This window comes from Eucyclogobius newberryi, unplaced genomic scaffold (genome assembly GCF_026437365.1).
Source record: "Eucyclogobius newberryi isolate DKJ021-1_F unplaced genomic scaffold, fEucNew1.0.hap1 SCAF_17, whole genome shotgun sequence".
Classification (NCBI taxonomy): Eukaryota; Metazoa; Chordata; class Actinopteri; order Gobiiformes; family Gobiidae; genus Eucyclogobius; species Eucyclogobius newberryi.
The window spans coordinates 1,986,089-2,003,198 of NW_027315801.1; positions in this window are offsets into that span (position 1 = coordinate 1,986,089).

Below are 17,110 nucleotides of genomic sequence, written 5' to 3' on the forward strand. Positions count from 1 at the left end.
CTTCTTCTTCCCCGTCATACGGACCGAGGCGTTCCTCTATGTTGCCGTAATATCCAAACTGTTGTCGTTGTTGTTTTTTATGGCAGTTGGCATCCAAGTGCACGAGGTATCGTCGTGCACTATTCTAGTCGCAAAGACATATCATGACCTCATGGGCTTTGTAACACCAAAGCAATGGAAGGAGTACTTTTACGGACTACGACAGAGTCTGAGGACTACGACAAAGTCTGAGGAATAAAGTCTGGCGGTAATGCAACACTTGGATGCCAACCGCCATAAAACAACAACAACAACAACAACAACAACAACCGGCTTTATTCCAGGGAGACTCTTCTTCATCTTCCTCTCCTTCCTTGACGTTCGGTGCTTCTACCGCACAGCTCCACTCTTCAGGCTTCACTCTACAGGCCTTAATATGTCCACCGATGTCCACGAGACTGGGCGAGGACAGGAGACCACCCCCACCCCCATCTCGTCACTCCGATCACCCCGACTCCCCACAAGCAGACCCCCATCACTCCGACTCCCATTTAGCGCCTTTAGCCTGTTTTCTATATCTGCCCAATCAAGCTCCTTTGTTCCAAGGAATCTCCCTGCAGCTTTAGCAATGATCCTGATCCTTTCAGTTCTGCTTTGAGTCTGAGCAGCACAGTTTACAACATCCACCATAAAGAGTACAAAATCCTCTCTATCCACAACCAGGGTATTCTCATTAATTCTGGAACCTGCACACTTGGGACCTCCACTCTTGAAACCTTCACACTTCTTGGGAGCCACGCTGGCCTTTCTCATTTCGCCCTGGCTGGGAGCAGCGCTGGCTCCTCTCTCTGTATTTACTCTAAACTCGTTACTTGAAACTTTCTTGACTGCATCTGCATAGGATATACCTTGAGAGACCTTTATTTTCTGCACCTCAGCAGCTCTTTTGCTAAACCTGCATCCCCCGTAGGCAGAGCTATGTTCTTCCCCACAGTTACAGCACTTCAGTTTTGCACCCACGTCACACTTCCCATACTCATGATCTCCTGCACATTTACCACACCTTTGCCTCCCTCTACAGACCGCTGCAATATGTCCAAAGCGCTGGCACTTAAAGCAACGCAGGGGCGGCGGAACATATGGCCTGACGCTATAGCACATGTACCCAATGAACACCTTACTAGGCAGGCATCTCCCTTCAAGTGTTACCATTACCAACAAGCTGTCACATCTTACCCCAAACCGGGTCACCTTCAAACGCCTAGCGTCCACCACCGTAACTCCCGTCAAATTCTCTTTAACTTCATCCACAGACGTCGCCGTAGGGACACCTACGATAACTCCTCTGACCGTGTTTCTTTCAGCATTAGACACAAGAATGTCCTTTCCACCCAGACGTTTAGTTCCAATCGCCTTCCGTTGCTGAGCCGCGTCCTTGCACACGACCAGCAGCGAGCCATCTCTAAGGACACTCGCACTCGTGATCACTCCCACAGCTACAGTTAGGCTCTTTGACAATGCCACTGAATTCCACTCCTTAAAGGATGCACTATCCTGTGCAAGCTTTATGATCACCTTACAGTCTCTGCTCTCACCCCGGACATCAATAGCTTCAGCCTCATCCTGCTGCTCATTCCCAGAACCCTCGGACGAGCTAAGGGACTTTTTACGTTTCCGGGCACGTGCAGGCAGAAAAGGCTGCTCCTCCACGCCGTCCAGAACGTCTTCCATCCCCGATCCACTCTCCTCCGCCATCTCCCGTCTCTCCAGACCGGGTGTTGATGCCCAAAGCGCTGGCACTTAAAGCAACGTGTGTAAATGTGTAAACTTTCTCAAAAGTTTTAATTGTTGCATTACCGCCAGACTTTATTCCTCAGACTTTTTGTAGTCCTCAGACTGTCGTAGTCCGTAAAAGAACTCCTTCCATTGCTTTGTTGTTGTTGTTGTTGTTGTTGTTGTTTTATGGCGGTTGGCATCCGAGTGTTGCATTACCGCCAGACTTTATTCCTCATGGTGTCGGCGCCACTGAAGTGTCCATAGTACATGCCACGCTCTATCACGGTGTCTTACGCAATGAATTCTGGGATTGAAACACGCCCAGTAGCGTCATCACAACAAACATGGCGGCGCCCAAAAGAAAGGATAGCGGCGTACAAAAGATCAATTGAAATGTCTTAATATCGTGAGATTTAGTCTCCTGATCTGATTGATAGACGTTTTCCGTCATTGACTGTTGAAGCCTGACCCCTGGCGGTCACTGCGGGTCAAAAAATGGCAACATTTTTATTTATTTTTTGCCTTCAAAGTGAAAAAAATAAGAATTTGCCTACCGTCCGACCCACTTGAAAAATGTTGGCTCGGGTTACAGCAAACAGACAATTTATTTGGGGGAGCCTGACACTGGGATAGACGTGTAGAAATAGGCTGCTGGGGAAAAGGGGCATAGTCATGAGGCGTGGCTAGCAGGAGAGTGAAGAGGTTGAGGCATGGACCTGTTCCCGAACCTCAGTCAATGACACGCCATCAACTACACATTTCACTCATTTGAAAGTAGTGTCCAGCGCTGGTCATTAAACCACTCAATATAGACCACAATGCATTGCGAGAGTCGGAAAGCAGATAGAAGAGCTGGTGACCCGTGATTATGAATAAACCACTCTCAAATAAACCTTTACGCTGCTAAGTCGCTAGTGTTAGCCAATTAGCTTTTTTTAGCTGTTAAAGACGGATCGTTTCCCATCTCGGGTAAAAAGCAAAATAATCCAGTCTGTTTTGATCATTAATACAGTAAAGTGTGTCTGTTGGATTGTATTGGGATTGTTTACAGAAATTTAGCTGACTTTTTCAAAATTCAGATGCTAGTTACGCACAAACTGCTACTGTAAATGTCAAACTATGATAAATTATATGATATGCCACAGGTACTGCATTAAAAACAAGTAAACCTATCATTTGCCCATTCAATTTAAACATAACTGGGCAATACTTCTTTGTAATGCACCATAAAGTGTATAAATGTATAAATAAATAGTAAAGTCCAGGGAAATACACTGCAACAATTTGAGCCATTTGCCAAATAGAAACAAATCCGCTCACATGTTTATCAAGGTATTTATGCAAATTAATGTTTGATAACCTTTAGATCCACAGCAATAAAGTGTCTAGGAAGAGGGAAGTTATAAATACATGGCCTTTCCAAATACGTAAAGCCTTGAAGCCTGACTGTGTAAAAAGAACTGCTCCGACGTTCGGATTTCAATAGGTTTTCCGGGTATATTGTTGCACGCCATCATATTAACGCGACCTTTTGAAAGACTGATATCCGGTTTGAAATTTTAAAAAATGCACGATAGCGGCAGAAAGGGCGCCGCAACGATAAAGCTCGAGTGGAAATATTCAGTTGGGAGGCGGCAAAAAGTATTGGTGGCGTATAAATGATGTAAAGCACGTTCGTTTCTTTATGTACTGTAATTGACAATACGTTTTATGTTGCTGTTTTATCAACATTGGGTATTTAAACTTGTACAGAGAAAATTGTCCGTAGCTTTCCGTTGTTTTTTTTGTTCCATTCACTGGACTGTTGCATAGCGATTGAGTTGGACGGAGCGGACACTGGGGTGCGGAGCTGTTCAACACTCTGGACATTGGTCGACAGCTCTGGGCATGTCTCTGTCTGACACTGGGACAGTAACCGGCTGGAGATGGGGACAAAAGGACAGAGTGGGGCCAGATCGTCCCAGCTGAACTGCCATGATTTGTCTTTTGTGGTGATGTCTGTAAAAGTCACATCAAAACAAGCACTTGCATAGATCCAGTTGTAATCTTTAACTGTTTCTTTTAAAGCAACAAAGACATTCTCCGTGGTTGACTTTCCTTTTGTTTCTTTGTGGTCACAAAACTGAAGGCGCGTTGGTGTTTAGCTGTGGCTCGCCTTGATGATCGATGGCGGTTGATGGCGTCCAATGAGGGCGTAGGAAAAACACCCAGCAGACTCATGCAGACCAATAGGGTAAAAGCGGAAACGTCAAGGTCGATGGACACAACGATCGGATCTGTGCAGTTTTTGCTCATCCCGAACCCGTCGAGTTTCACTCCTCCTACTGGCTCAAGCCGTTCCTGCCCGATTTGTTTTCATCTTTTATCTTTTTTTCTTTTTTAAATTTTCTCAGGTCACACTTGAAAGAGATGTTTTGATCTCAAAGGGTTTTACCTGGTTAATTGAAGGAAAGTATATTTGTAGGTTTTTAGGCGCACAATGTAACTGTTTCTGGTCAAAGGTCAGCCAACAGTTATGAAATGACATGACATTTAACTTATCAATCTTGCAATGATATTTTGTATTGGGTAAAAAAATCCACCTACTGAGGGCAAGCCTCCGCGGATCCGACCTATTACTGTGGCTTTTTAGAACATAAAACGACAACAAAACTGGGCAGGACCAAAAAAATACATAAAATAAGTCGATGGGAAGGTACACATTAGGGTTGGGACAAATAACTGTTTTAGATGCATCAACAATGCTAAGAAAACAAATGGAATTGAATCTGAATTGATGCAGACCTGCCAATAATCTCAATTGTCTGTTTGATTGAATCTGAGGTGTGTTCTCCCTGTGCCTGTCCAGCCTTCACCTCTTCTCACTCAGAGCAGCAGCAGCAGCAGCAGCAGCAGCAGCAGCAGCAGCAGCAGCAGCAGCAGCTGCAGCAGCAGCAGCAGCAGCAGCAGCAGCAGAACACTGCAGACTGCCCTGTCCTTAGAGCTGGTCAGTGCCACACAGTGACCCACGGGAATATCAGTCTGCTCAGGATTCAGCTTTATTTTAGTTTTCAGAGAAAGGTATTCATAAGCGAGACGGCGACTCTGCAAGTCACAGCGCTCCGTTATGACATGAACTTTCTTCCGTCTCCGATGGAGATGGTTTCGCATTTAAAAAGCAGCTTTGGGCAAAACGTGCAGATAAACTGATGTAACGATGTACACTGTGTCCCTGCTGAGAACAGAAGCGTGTGGGCTGTAGTTTCTGTCAGAAAAGATTGCAGCTAAACAGATAGCATGAAGCGCTAACTCAGAGCTGCGTACAGTAGCCCATGTGCTGCTGTTATAACCATTTATGCCAGATATACACCAATATTATTAGTATATAAATGAACAATGTAGACTGAACCAGCCCTAGTACACTGTACATGTGACTGTGTTGGAGGTCGGGTGGTTGTGGGGGAGTCGGTTGTGGGTGGGATGCTGCAAGGGAATTATATTAATTGTCTATGTAAAGCACTGGGTTACATGCAATATGCAGAAAGCACTTCATAAAAAGTCTGATTGATTGATTGATTTAGTAATACTAGAAAACCTTATAAAATGCCCCTTTATCATAATTCTATATCAGGTCTCTCAATACTGCCTCCTCTTCACTTTCCTTCTTCTGTTTGCAATAAAAAGAATCCTGCCGGCTTTGATTGCGTGTCCTATGTGTCCTTTATCCAGCTTCTTTTAACGGGTGCAAAGGGTGCAAAGAGTGAGGGCACAGACGGCACAATTTTACACATGACATTTTTAGATGATGTAATGCACTCTGGCAGCCAATGTTTCTCAAGTAATAAAGGAGCTGCACTGTATTCTACCAAATACAAGGTTTGTTTTATCTGTATTTTGAACATGTATTAACATACTGTAGGTATCAAGACAAAATCAATAAAGATAATAACATTCTGATCCAGGAAGTCTCCTCCGACATTTGTCATCTAAAGAAAAACAGTAACATTATTGATTCATAACATTTATTTTATATAAATACAATTACATGTTTGAAAAGAAGAAACTTGAATATTATGGGGGATAATACACAGCGCTGATGGATTGTTGTTTCTATCTATTTTATTTAAAGATTATTTGGCCCATAAGCCCTGATAGACAGGACAGTATAGCATAGTAATGGAGATGAGAGCAAGGAGGACATTCAACTCAACTTGAGCTCTGAACTGAGGCCTGAACTGAGACTGACATACGTGCTGCTGGGTTAACCACTCCACCACAGGCCAGTGCTCTCCTTGTGTTGGAAAGCAGATTTCATGAATAAAATATGTTAAAAAAGAAGGAAACGCACAGTTTTTATTGCAGCACCAGGGATTTTTTTTACATTGCAACGTTTCAGCCCGTTAAGAAGGAGGAGCCATCTAAAACAGGGCGTGGCTAATGATGCCAGAAAGTTCCATTGTAATGCCACCTGCAACATTAAGAGGCCAATATAGTGTCAGTAGGTGACCTCACCACGTATTCAAATGTAAACAAATAAATATAAAAAATATCCCAAAATATCAATTGAAGCATAGAGTAAACATAATGTGAAATGTGCAGTGAAGAGAGTACAATTACCTGCCACAATGTATACGTGGTATTATATATATATATATATATATATATATATATATATATATATATATATACAGCGAGACCCCAGGGTACTGAGCTTCTCATCACATGTGTAACACATTCCTGTGGAAGAAATCTCTTTGGGTGAATATGATGTCAGTGTTGCTCTGCTCGTTTAGGTTCATCAATGCATTACATGATTTTGGAACAAATTAAAGGTAAACTAAGCAGTTATGTAAGTGTTGTATAAATGTACTTCTGTTACATTTGTTACAAATTTACTGTAACTAATACAAATACAAATTGATTACATTTGTATTTGTAATGACACAATTACAAATAAATTGCCTCCTTTATTTACAAGAAAACTAATGTGAAAGATGTTTCATCAAACACACCAGACATTTTGCAGTGATGTAGAAAAGTACAGATGGATCACTACTAAGAATATTTACTGCGCAGGAGAACATCAGACACGGAAAGCCTTTGACAGATGGACAATATACAACACATTTATCAAACTAATCAGCCATTTGCAATCTGTAAAATATCCCGAAAAATCATTCAAAAGAAGAGATTCTAATGTCAGCGAAAACTTTAAGTGACAAACAACATCACTTCTCAACATATAAAAGACATTATTTCAGCGAATTCCTTCTCAATCACCTGTGATGTGGCCAACGATTTAACGAGAGGAAGTTCTGCAGCAGATACTTCTACGAGGCCAATCAAGAGACATATGTCCAGCTGTGATGGACGGCTCGAACAATAAACACCTCTCACCTGGTGTCCATGGAGACGGATGACACGCCCAACAATGTCTGGACGATGTACTTTCCTGCAGAAGTCACTCGGGCGTTCCACTGTATTGTGCAAGAAGCACCGCGCACACAAACATTTCCACCGATGTCATGAACCTGGTTATCAATATAATACAAAATCATGACAAAAGACAGTTCTGTTGCTCATAACGACTGTCCAGGGACAAAGTACTGAAGCGATGCCCACATAAAAAGGTTCTTATAAACTAAAGACCTGGTTTATCCTGAACTGGAGCGGCCTGGATGGATGGAAAAGCTTCAACAAAGACATGACATCCCATCTTTATGCGCTGAACACGGAAAGGAGAACACGGCCTTGTAGCTGCTGGAAGTGTAAAATGACTGTTTGCAGTAGATGTGCAGAGCTGCCCTTCCACAGTTTCCTTCTTTGAGGGAATTCAAAGAAGCGTTCAAGAAGATTGACTGTAGCTTCTTTCACCGTGCACCAGTCGCAACTTAAAGGGCGTTTGGGGGAAGATTTTCTGAGTTCAGAAGGGAAAAAACACACCATCCTTCCCCAACACTTATGTAGATCCCGCTTTGCTCAACGTGGATGTAATTACAGGCACGGGCTTGAGACCCCAAGTTTAAAGCTGCACATGGTCACAAATGGAGTGGTACGGAAAAATCTAGAATGCACTCAAAAATGATGCAGAGTTTTGGATCAACATCATTTACAATAGATAAACTATGGTTTGGTTGAAGTCAGAATGACCATGTGAATGGGACAACGTGCTTCTTGGATAAAGACCGTAGTTCAGTCAATCAAATAACTTTAATCCCCCACGTGGTTTACATTTGACATGGATACATTGATCTGATAAATAAAGTTAATTTAACAAACTGACAACAATTTCCCTCGGAGATGGCTACGGAACAAAACATGAATGAAATACAAATAAACTACATTAATAAGAAGCAAGATGGTCCAGGTTTATTTGTTTGTATTGAAGCTGTTAATGTAGTTTCACTCTTGTTTTTATTTTTGCGTTTCACCCAAAATTCCACTTCACTTCACAATTTATTTAGCTTTCCATTCAGTTTGACATCGTCTTTGCAGAAAATGTCGGGCGAGTCGGGCAAAACCCGAGCATCACAGACGATAATGAAGGACCCCCAGACCGCCAATGACCAGGAGCCGTACATTCACATGAACCATTTCAATTTTAACTTACTACTCTGCCTATAATATTCAAAAGTATGAACTACTCCATGGTAATGAGGAGATGATGAACTCTCCATCCAAAAAAGTTACATAGTGCAGTTTTAATAAATGTGATATTGTTTCAGGGCAGACAGTCCTGAAGATGAGGATCATAGAAACGTCACAATAAAGAAAAGATATGATCTGCACGGCTCGATTAGCTTCAAAGGTTTATTTATTTTGTTCTATAAGTCACACCAGCCAAATGCATAATAGAGAAGAAAAAAACATATATAAGTCGCACTGGAGTATAAGTTGGCGGAATTGGCGGACATTTCATCTTGAAATACAGTTTAAAATAATAACATAGAGAACATGGTGAATAGGTGTACGTATGCTAACGCTAACACCTTCAGCTACATGACGTATGCTAACGCTAACACCTTCAGCTACATGACGTATGCTAACGCTAACACCTTCAGCTACATGAGGCACAGACAGAACTGTGGTAAGTGTCTGGTATGTTAACGTAACATATGAACAGTTATTCAGAGAACTATAGCATAAAGAACATGCTAACAAGTTTAGCAAAGCATCAGTTTTACCACAAATCACTAAATCCACTGAATTCTTCTTCCTCTGTGTCACTTCTAAACAACTCCACAAACTCCAGAGGAAGAGGAAGTGCAGATTCTTCTTCTGCGTCGCTTAGAGCCTAGAGCGCCCTCTTGTGGTTGTCAGTGTGAAAATAATGAATAATAATATCACATATAAGTCGCTCTGGAGTACAAGTTGCACTGCGGCCAAAACTATGAAAAAAGGTGCGACTTATAATCTGGAAAATACGGTACTTTGTTGCCTTAAGGAAATGGATGTTTGCCAAACGTCTATGTGTCCTCATCTTACGCTACAACCGTCCTTTCAATTGCACCAGAAAATATATATATATAAAAAAGAAAAGAGTCTAATATCTATTTGATTAGTTACGACGCTCATTTAATTAACCTTTCAAATTGTGTGCTTCTTCTCCTGTATGATTAACCCTTTTGCCCTTCCGTTGTATGTTAGAGGCAAAAGCCGGTGCTGGGAACAGCAGCTGCGACAGTGATGATGACAGAGCGCGCTCGGACCGGTTTAGACGAATGGACTCGTATCTCTCGTACCCGCTCTGCTTCCTGATAATGAGCAGACTAATGCGATTACTGCACAAACATGGCGTCAGCGAGCCTCTCCCCTCACTACACTACACCAGATCCACTTCCTGCACGGGACGATCTCATTCTGCCACGGAGAGAGCGAGGTGTGATTGATGACGGCAATCTCGGCGCGTTCACGGGGCAATTGTCAAATGTTAGACTCCGGCGAGAAGAAAGGGATGAAAGTTGTGGGATTGAAAGGGAATCTTGATAAATGAAGCTGTGGGTTTGACAGTGGTGGTTAGTACATTTTGATTTTGCCAGTAATAATTTGGGTCCGGTCCTTGATTGTTGGTTCAGTTTGGCCTGGAGTCTGCTCTAAAGGTATCCACTTGTTGTGTCCATGACGGGGTTTTTGAGGCCAAGATAGAAGGTTCTGAAATGCCAATGTCAGAAACGATCTGCAGCGCTTTGTTTATCTCAGTCTCAGGTTGACTTTACCTTCGACACTTTTTTCTATCGTGAATCATTTCTGGAGGACGGTGACAGAAAACTTCTTGGCGTAGTTTTCTAACAACATTTTGCTCCTGCTTGAGTAATGTATATGTGTAACAATACTCTTACTTGACTAAACTTTTAGGTTATTTGTCCTACTGTGAGCAAGTCTACAAAGTGACCAAAGCTTTATGTTGCCAATTTTGAATGATTTGAACATTTGTGCTTCTTCACAGCTAAAAGATCATCAAGTCACCCAAACGGTGCCACCAACAGATCGGGGTCTCGCATGCAACACTTGTTTATTGTCTAACTCAATATTGCAAGCTCAGCAGCTCCTGACAAGTGTGGAAAGCAGGTATTTGTCAGAATGAAAAGTAAACTCAACAAGCAGGCTCCTCCCACTTCCCTCAAGACAAGACGCTCGAGCGAAAACCTTTGGATGAAGTGAAGGATTATGGGTCCAGTCCTCGGATCAGGACATCAGCAAAAGGTCTTGGATACAGCCTGCATTGCTCTATGGAGATGGGAAGTTAGCCACCGATCAGCACTGGTTTTGAGTGGACAGCACATGTGCCTGGCTCACATGCAGGCCACAGCTTCGTGATTTTGACTCTGACAGTTTGCTGCACGTCTTTCCCCAGTCTCATCCCCATGTCACGCTGCGCTGTCCCGTACAGTCGAGCCTATGGGCCAGAAAATCATTTTTAAAAAGTGATGGATGTTCTTACTGTGCTATTCTGCCAAATCACAGTAAGAACATCTCCATGGAGACTTGTTGTGGTATCATTGAAGTGTCAGAATCGGTATCGAGCCTATTCCTTAGTATCGAGATTGAGTTTGGCATTTTAGTATCGTGCAAACACTTATGGGGCTAAAGAGGAAATACAGAGTAGAAGAGTGGAATCCGTCGCTTCTTCAGAGGGCGGCGTTTCACCCGCTCACGTACCACAGAGTCCTGCCTCTCCTTCACGTTCTTCTGCCGAGGTCGAAGTGCCTAATGCATTTGTCGTGTCTGTTTTGAGTCTCTCTAGATTATAATGGAGACGGTGTAAACCTTTGCGCAAAACTTCGAAGCTTCTAAAAGTGCACGAGATGGAGCCGATCCATAATGACCGGCTCGGATACGGAGCCCACTGACCTTCTCCTCAGAAAGGCCAACACTTCAGAATTACTCCAGTCCCTCTCTTTCTCTCTTAAAACTGAGCAATCGCATCTGTGAAAAAATACAACTGAAAAGGTCAAAGAGATCTGGAGGTAAAATATATATGTCACACCTTCTTTGCCATTTATTCTTTGTCACGATGGGATTTCTTATTTTGGGAGGTGGGCAAGTGACAATGTAGTGACTTTACGGGGGAGGCAAAACACAATTCACACTTTGATAACTCAACCTTTAAAACCAAATCTTAAAAGTTTACTAAAATAGAAAGGGATATGAGTTATGTCCCTTTTATATCCACATTGATATTGTTTTGTCTTTTTGAACGGACTCATGAGTGAAAATGCAAAGAGGCTATTAGGTTACACCAGACATGTTCAAACTACGGCCTGGGGGCCAAATGTGGCACGCAGACCATTTTTTATTGGCCATTTTTAATCTTTTCATCCATTTTATCCATTTCAGAACGTCCTACTGAGGTTCTAAGCCTGAAGAAAGGTCTGGTGGCCCAGTCTAACCTGTGGTGAATGTGTCTATCTAAATGATGGCTCAGTACGATGAGACCGATCTGTGGCCTTCAATCAGCCCTTTGTATTTCAATGTGTGGAGCAACATTTTTCGTTATTTCATTATTCATTATTTCATTATTTTACATCCCTAAACATCTTCTAGTGGAGTTTGCCATTTTAGAACCAACTTTAAAGCCCTAGGTCTGGTTCAGGAACATCACTACGTCCTAAATCGCCACAGAATTGGCTCTCGAACTGTCAAAATGCAGAACTTTTGACTTGTTTAAGGATTAACATCAGTATAGTTTCTGGGCCAAATCAACATGAAATGAATCTGGTTCAACTTATGTGGATTTTCGGTTCACACATTTCTGTCAAACTCCTCCAGACTGTGATTTTAGCTCTCATATATTAATAGATTGTGCACTTATCATTAAATCCCAGCTATTACATTTTTGCATGTTCTTTCTAATGTTTCACCAGCTTGTGTCAAAGGTTTTTCCAACATAAACACGCATCAACTAGCAACTGTTTAATCATGACATGGAAAAACAAGGCCAGAGAATCATATTATGCTTGAAAAGAGAAAATTGTGGTGTAATTATAAAGTCACAACGATATCCTGTTAAATTACATTTTCTGTAAACTTTTCAGTCAGCGTCTTAGTTCTTCGCCCTTCTCCAGAACCAGAGTCTCGGTCTGGATGGTGCAGTCCAGGGTTTGGACTGATATAAATGTTCCATCCCATTCGTTTTAATGAGGCAGCAAAACATGACGGTTGATGCTTGTGGACTCAGCAGACACATGTCGTTTTAGTTCATCCCATTTGGCATCGAGTAATAACTTCAAGCTCAATTCAAGAAATATATGTTTTGTTGGAGCCTGTGACATTTTTGGGGCCTTTATGTTCAGCATAAAGTTAGATTTAAGACATGTTTATTATAGAATTGTTAGCATGCATGCACTTTTTTTTTTTATTTTTTTTTTTATTTTTATTTTTTTTAGCTATACATCACATCTATGGAGTTATTCATGGTTTTACTTCCATTAAGTTGCAGTGACAAAATATTAAGACATTTTGAAAAATAACAAGAGTTTGAATTGATGAACTTAAAGAAAATGTATACATTGTATGTTCAAATTGCTCAAGTTAGATTTGAGCCCAGGTTCTCTCAGCCGGGGATAAGCTCCACTCACTCCATGAGCGTATAAAAAGTTCATAGTTCATAGTTTGCCATGTTTGGAGGCTAAAGCTAACTCGCTCATTGAAAATGCCTTGGAGCTGTGCCACTTGGTCTTTGAATGGATGGTACATTTTTACTTTACTTTGTGACTATTTGTGTGAAAAGCGCTACACGAATAAAGTTGACTTACTTACTTACACACATGCCTCCGGTGTCGTGGTTCGAATCCGGCAATTTGCTGCATTTCCGTCCCTCTCTTGGCCCCCATTTCGCACTGTGCCGTCGGTTCATTAAAAAAACGGGAAAAATAGTAGCAAATTCATGGCATTTCACCCGTTTTAAAAATACAGGGTCTATTGCAACAGTTTAGTGCAAATTGCAATTCAAATACTCTATTGTTGGATTACGTTTGACAAACTTCCAAATGTGTGATTGATCAAACCCGTACATTGTTCCTGTCGTTGGCATGTTACACTTCATTAACCCATTGTGTGGTCCCACTCTCCACCTCCACGCACTCCAATGGGCCTTTAATCAGTCAGAGCTGTCAGTCTGGTTGATGTGTGGAGGCTATCAAAGCAGAACCAGCAGAACAAACCAACATGGAGGCTGGTGACGGAGGTGGAGAGGTGGAGAAGACAAACTGAGAAATGATGAACTCAGCAAACATTACGGCCTTAAAAAACAAACAAACAAACAAACAGACGCTTCAGATTTAATTTATCAAAGCAACGTTCATGATTTTGTTTCAACCTTTCTCCTTAGAACAAAACGATTTACTGCAATAGGAGATTCTACTTCAGATTACTTCATTAAATCCACAAAAGGTCATACGGGTGAAGCATAAGGCTGGAGATGAGATACATCCTTTACTGTTCAATCAAATCTATTAAAACGTACACAAAAGTACATATTTTAAAGCAAGTAATAACCTTTTAGCCGGTAATATACAAATAAAAAGGTATCTTTAAGGGACTACATCACTTTAAAGGGTCTCTGACGACTCATTGAACTAAAATGCAGTTAAGATAAATATATTGCAAATTTTGATAAAAAAAAACATTTTATAACGGGAAATACATTTTTTTAGGTTTATAATTACACTTCCTGGTTGTAATTGATGACATCACACTAGCAAATTACCCTGGAAATACTGGGCCAAACATTTTTTTTTTTTTTCAATTTGATGTTTGTTTGTTGAATTCATGTTTAGAGAGTCAAAAAAGTTATTCATTTTGTGTAAATTATGTCTAAACTTTGACTGGAGCGAGTGTCCCTAGTGTGATGTCACTTCCTGTCATTTTCTACAGATTTTTTAAACATTTTCTCCCCAAATACTGACTCGATTGGTGTAAAACTATAATTTATACGTACAACAGGTTTAAATACGCCACAAGAAGTTAAAATTAGAAAATCGTAAAAACCTGTCAGACGCACATTAAAATGAATTACTCTTTTGCATATCGTGAGTGCGGTCAGATTATGAAATAGTGTAAGCGAGAAAAATAAAAGATTCTATAAACCTAGGATGGATCAAATGTGAATATAAAAATGAAACGAGAGCAGTATTGTGATTGTGTATTATGTGAGACTCATGCCAAGACTATTCCGCAGCAGACTTTATTTTTTTAGCAGACTGCTGTACACTGACTCAACACTGACAACCTGATTAAAGAAAGACTCGTAATGCCAATATTAATTTATTCATTTTGTACGCTGAGGAAAAAATATACAATTTCAAATCAAGCAGAAGTTCAGAAAAAGTTTGCTATGCGTTGACAGAAAGCCAGCTATCACACGGGCCGAACGGACAGCCATAGTGTTCAGCTACGGCCCAAGTCATGTGACACCAACAGTCCCGGGGTCTCATTTATAAAGCGCTGATGAACCAAAAAGGCTACGCGCGCCACTTTCCGCGCCACGTTTGCGGAAAGTGGCGCATCGGGGGTTTTCAGAGATGAGGAAAAAGACGATCTGTGCCCAAAGAGATGAGACATTTGCAGAGGTTTGTGTTTTATCCATACGTACTTTTAGTAATAAGCTTTATAAATGAGACCCCTGGACGACATGTGGGAACTGGATGTTTAAAAATACTTTTCAGCAAAAAGTACAACGTAATTCAATGATTCATTTGTGTATTATTACGAGACGGTTTTACAGATTTACGTCTTGTTCGATATTGTGCACTGGATATTGAATAATGCACGAATATGAAGAACGCACAAAATACAGGTCGATGGAGAACTGTTGGTTTCAAGACTTCGGCCGTTTGCGAGTTGCAGTCCACAAAGTTTCACAGATACACACTTGTCACCCACACGGCAAATGAACACAAAAGCGACACTCTATTTTTCTCTCTTTTGATAGCAATAATATATAAACAACAGCGATGTTAGATAGTTTTTCTTCTTCAGTTTCAATTTGAACATTGATTTTTTTTTCTTTTTACTTGACATTCATATGGTCTGTGAAATGTAAACCGATGGGAGTTTTCTTAGTACGAACGAGTTAAAGCAGCGTTACGAAACTATTTATCCATGAATTTGTACATCGAGAGAGATCAAATCGGATCGTAAATGAAATTCGGAAAATATAGTTTGTACAGAGGGAAAAGGGAGCAATAACCTTGTGTTCTGAATGTGCTTGTGCTACAGTAAAAGTCACGGCACGTTAGAATAAAAATAGCTTTCACACGGAACAAACTGAAGCACAGAGCTGCACTAGTCTTTGTAAAAAATAGGAAGCCTGCTCCTTCAAGGCTTCGTCTCATTTTTTCTGCTACACTTGCTCTTAAAAGGCCGGTACCCGATAACGCAAAGCGAAGGACACGTTTCAGAATGAAGGAATGTCACGCCCACGGCCCGCACTACCTTTCCTTTCACTCCGACGTCGAACCGTGACAGAGAAACAACCGCAAACGGGACGTTACCTGACGTTGTCTCCGCGCGGTTCTCGTCCAACGACTTTAAAACGGGCGATATCGTTCGGCCACATTCTTTTTCCGAAAAATAACTATTTTTACGTCGGTGGGAAAAAAAAGTTGCAAAACGTAGTCGTCTGGACAATGTTTTGGAAACTGTGACATTTCGACTGCCGCCCGGATGTCATTTTCAATCTGAAGGTAATGGTCTGCGAAACTGGAGATTTACACTTCTCTAAACTAGATGAGCCCTGCTCTGAGGGAGGAGTTATAGCCTGAAACACTCCGCCTTTGTTACCTAATGGCCCAGTTCCCTGCGAATAATCGGGTCGTTAACTTGCGCTGCGCTAGCATCCCGCTCGCAAGCGCTAAATGCCAGATTGCCCTTTGACTGGCTTGATCTCTGCCACGGTTTGAGCATAGTGTTGTCAACAGAAGGTAGATTGAAACTTATTTTGACAAAAGACAAAAAGTAGAAGCAATAAATCAGGTACAGGCCCTTTAAATGGGACACACAGAGCGTTTTGGCTTCTAACCCTGGTTTAAGGGTGCGTTCACACTTCCTAAATTGAGCCCGTTTTAGGCCCGATGTAGACTTGGTTTGATCCTGTTCTGTCTTGGATTAGTCCTGGTTTTGCTGTGTGAACGCACCCTAAATCTCCAGGTAATCCCACTTGGTCAGGTTAACTTTCAACTTGTAAATATGTGTAAGCGTTCATCAGCATGTATTTCAAAAGCCGGAATAAAGCATAATACATTCTCCTTAAGAAACACATGTGCACGGAATCAACACAGACATTTCGACATCCACACGAAAGCCATTCTCCAGAAAGGGATTCGTTTGTGCCCAGGAGAGTATAAATACTAGCTTTACAAAATGTTTTCCTCAGATTGCGAATGACTTTCAGACGGAAGTTGAAATGTCTTGTTTAAAATATGAAAACATGTCCGGATGACTAACTTTTAAAACATTTCAATGTGTCATTGTCACATGTCACATGTCATCACAATAATGAAAAAATAACTTTCCACATAAAGGTCCTGTACTTGACTTCTTAAAATCTACATAATCAAATTGCCTTAAATAAACTGAAGAGTATTGCTGATACATTTTATAGTGATGGGTAGATTAATATCAGATATCGTATTGAAAAGTACTGACACTTGATACTTAAAATGTCTCAAATTAATGAATATTTTTGTAATACAGTATTCATATTTTAGGTTTGCACGTATATTTACTTCTTTCAATATTAGTTGCAAAAACATAATGATGGCCAAAATTCTCCATAGTCAGGGAGTTTCGATGCATTTAGTACTAAATACATCGAAATCGGTATCTGATCGGTATCGCGATATTTGCCATAGTGTATCAAAAATCGAATAGAAAA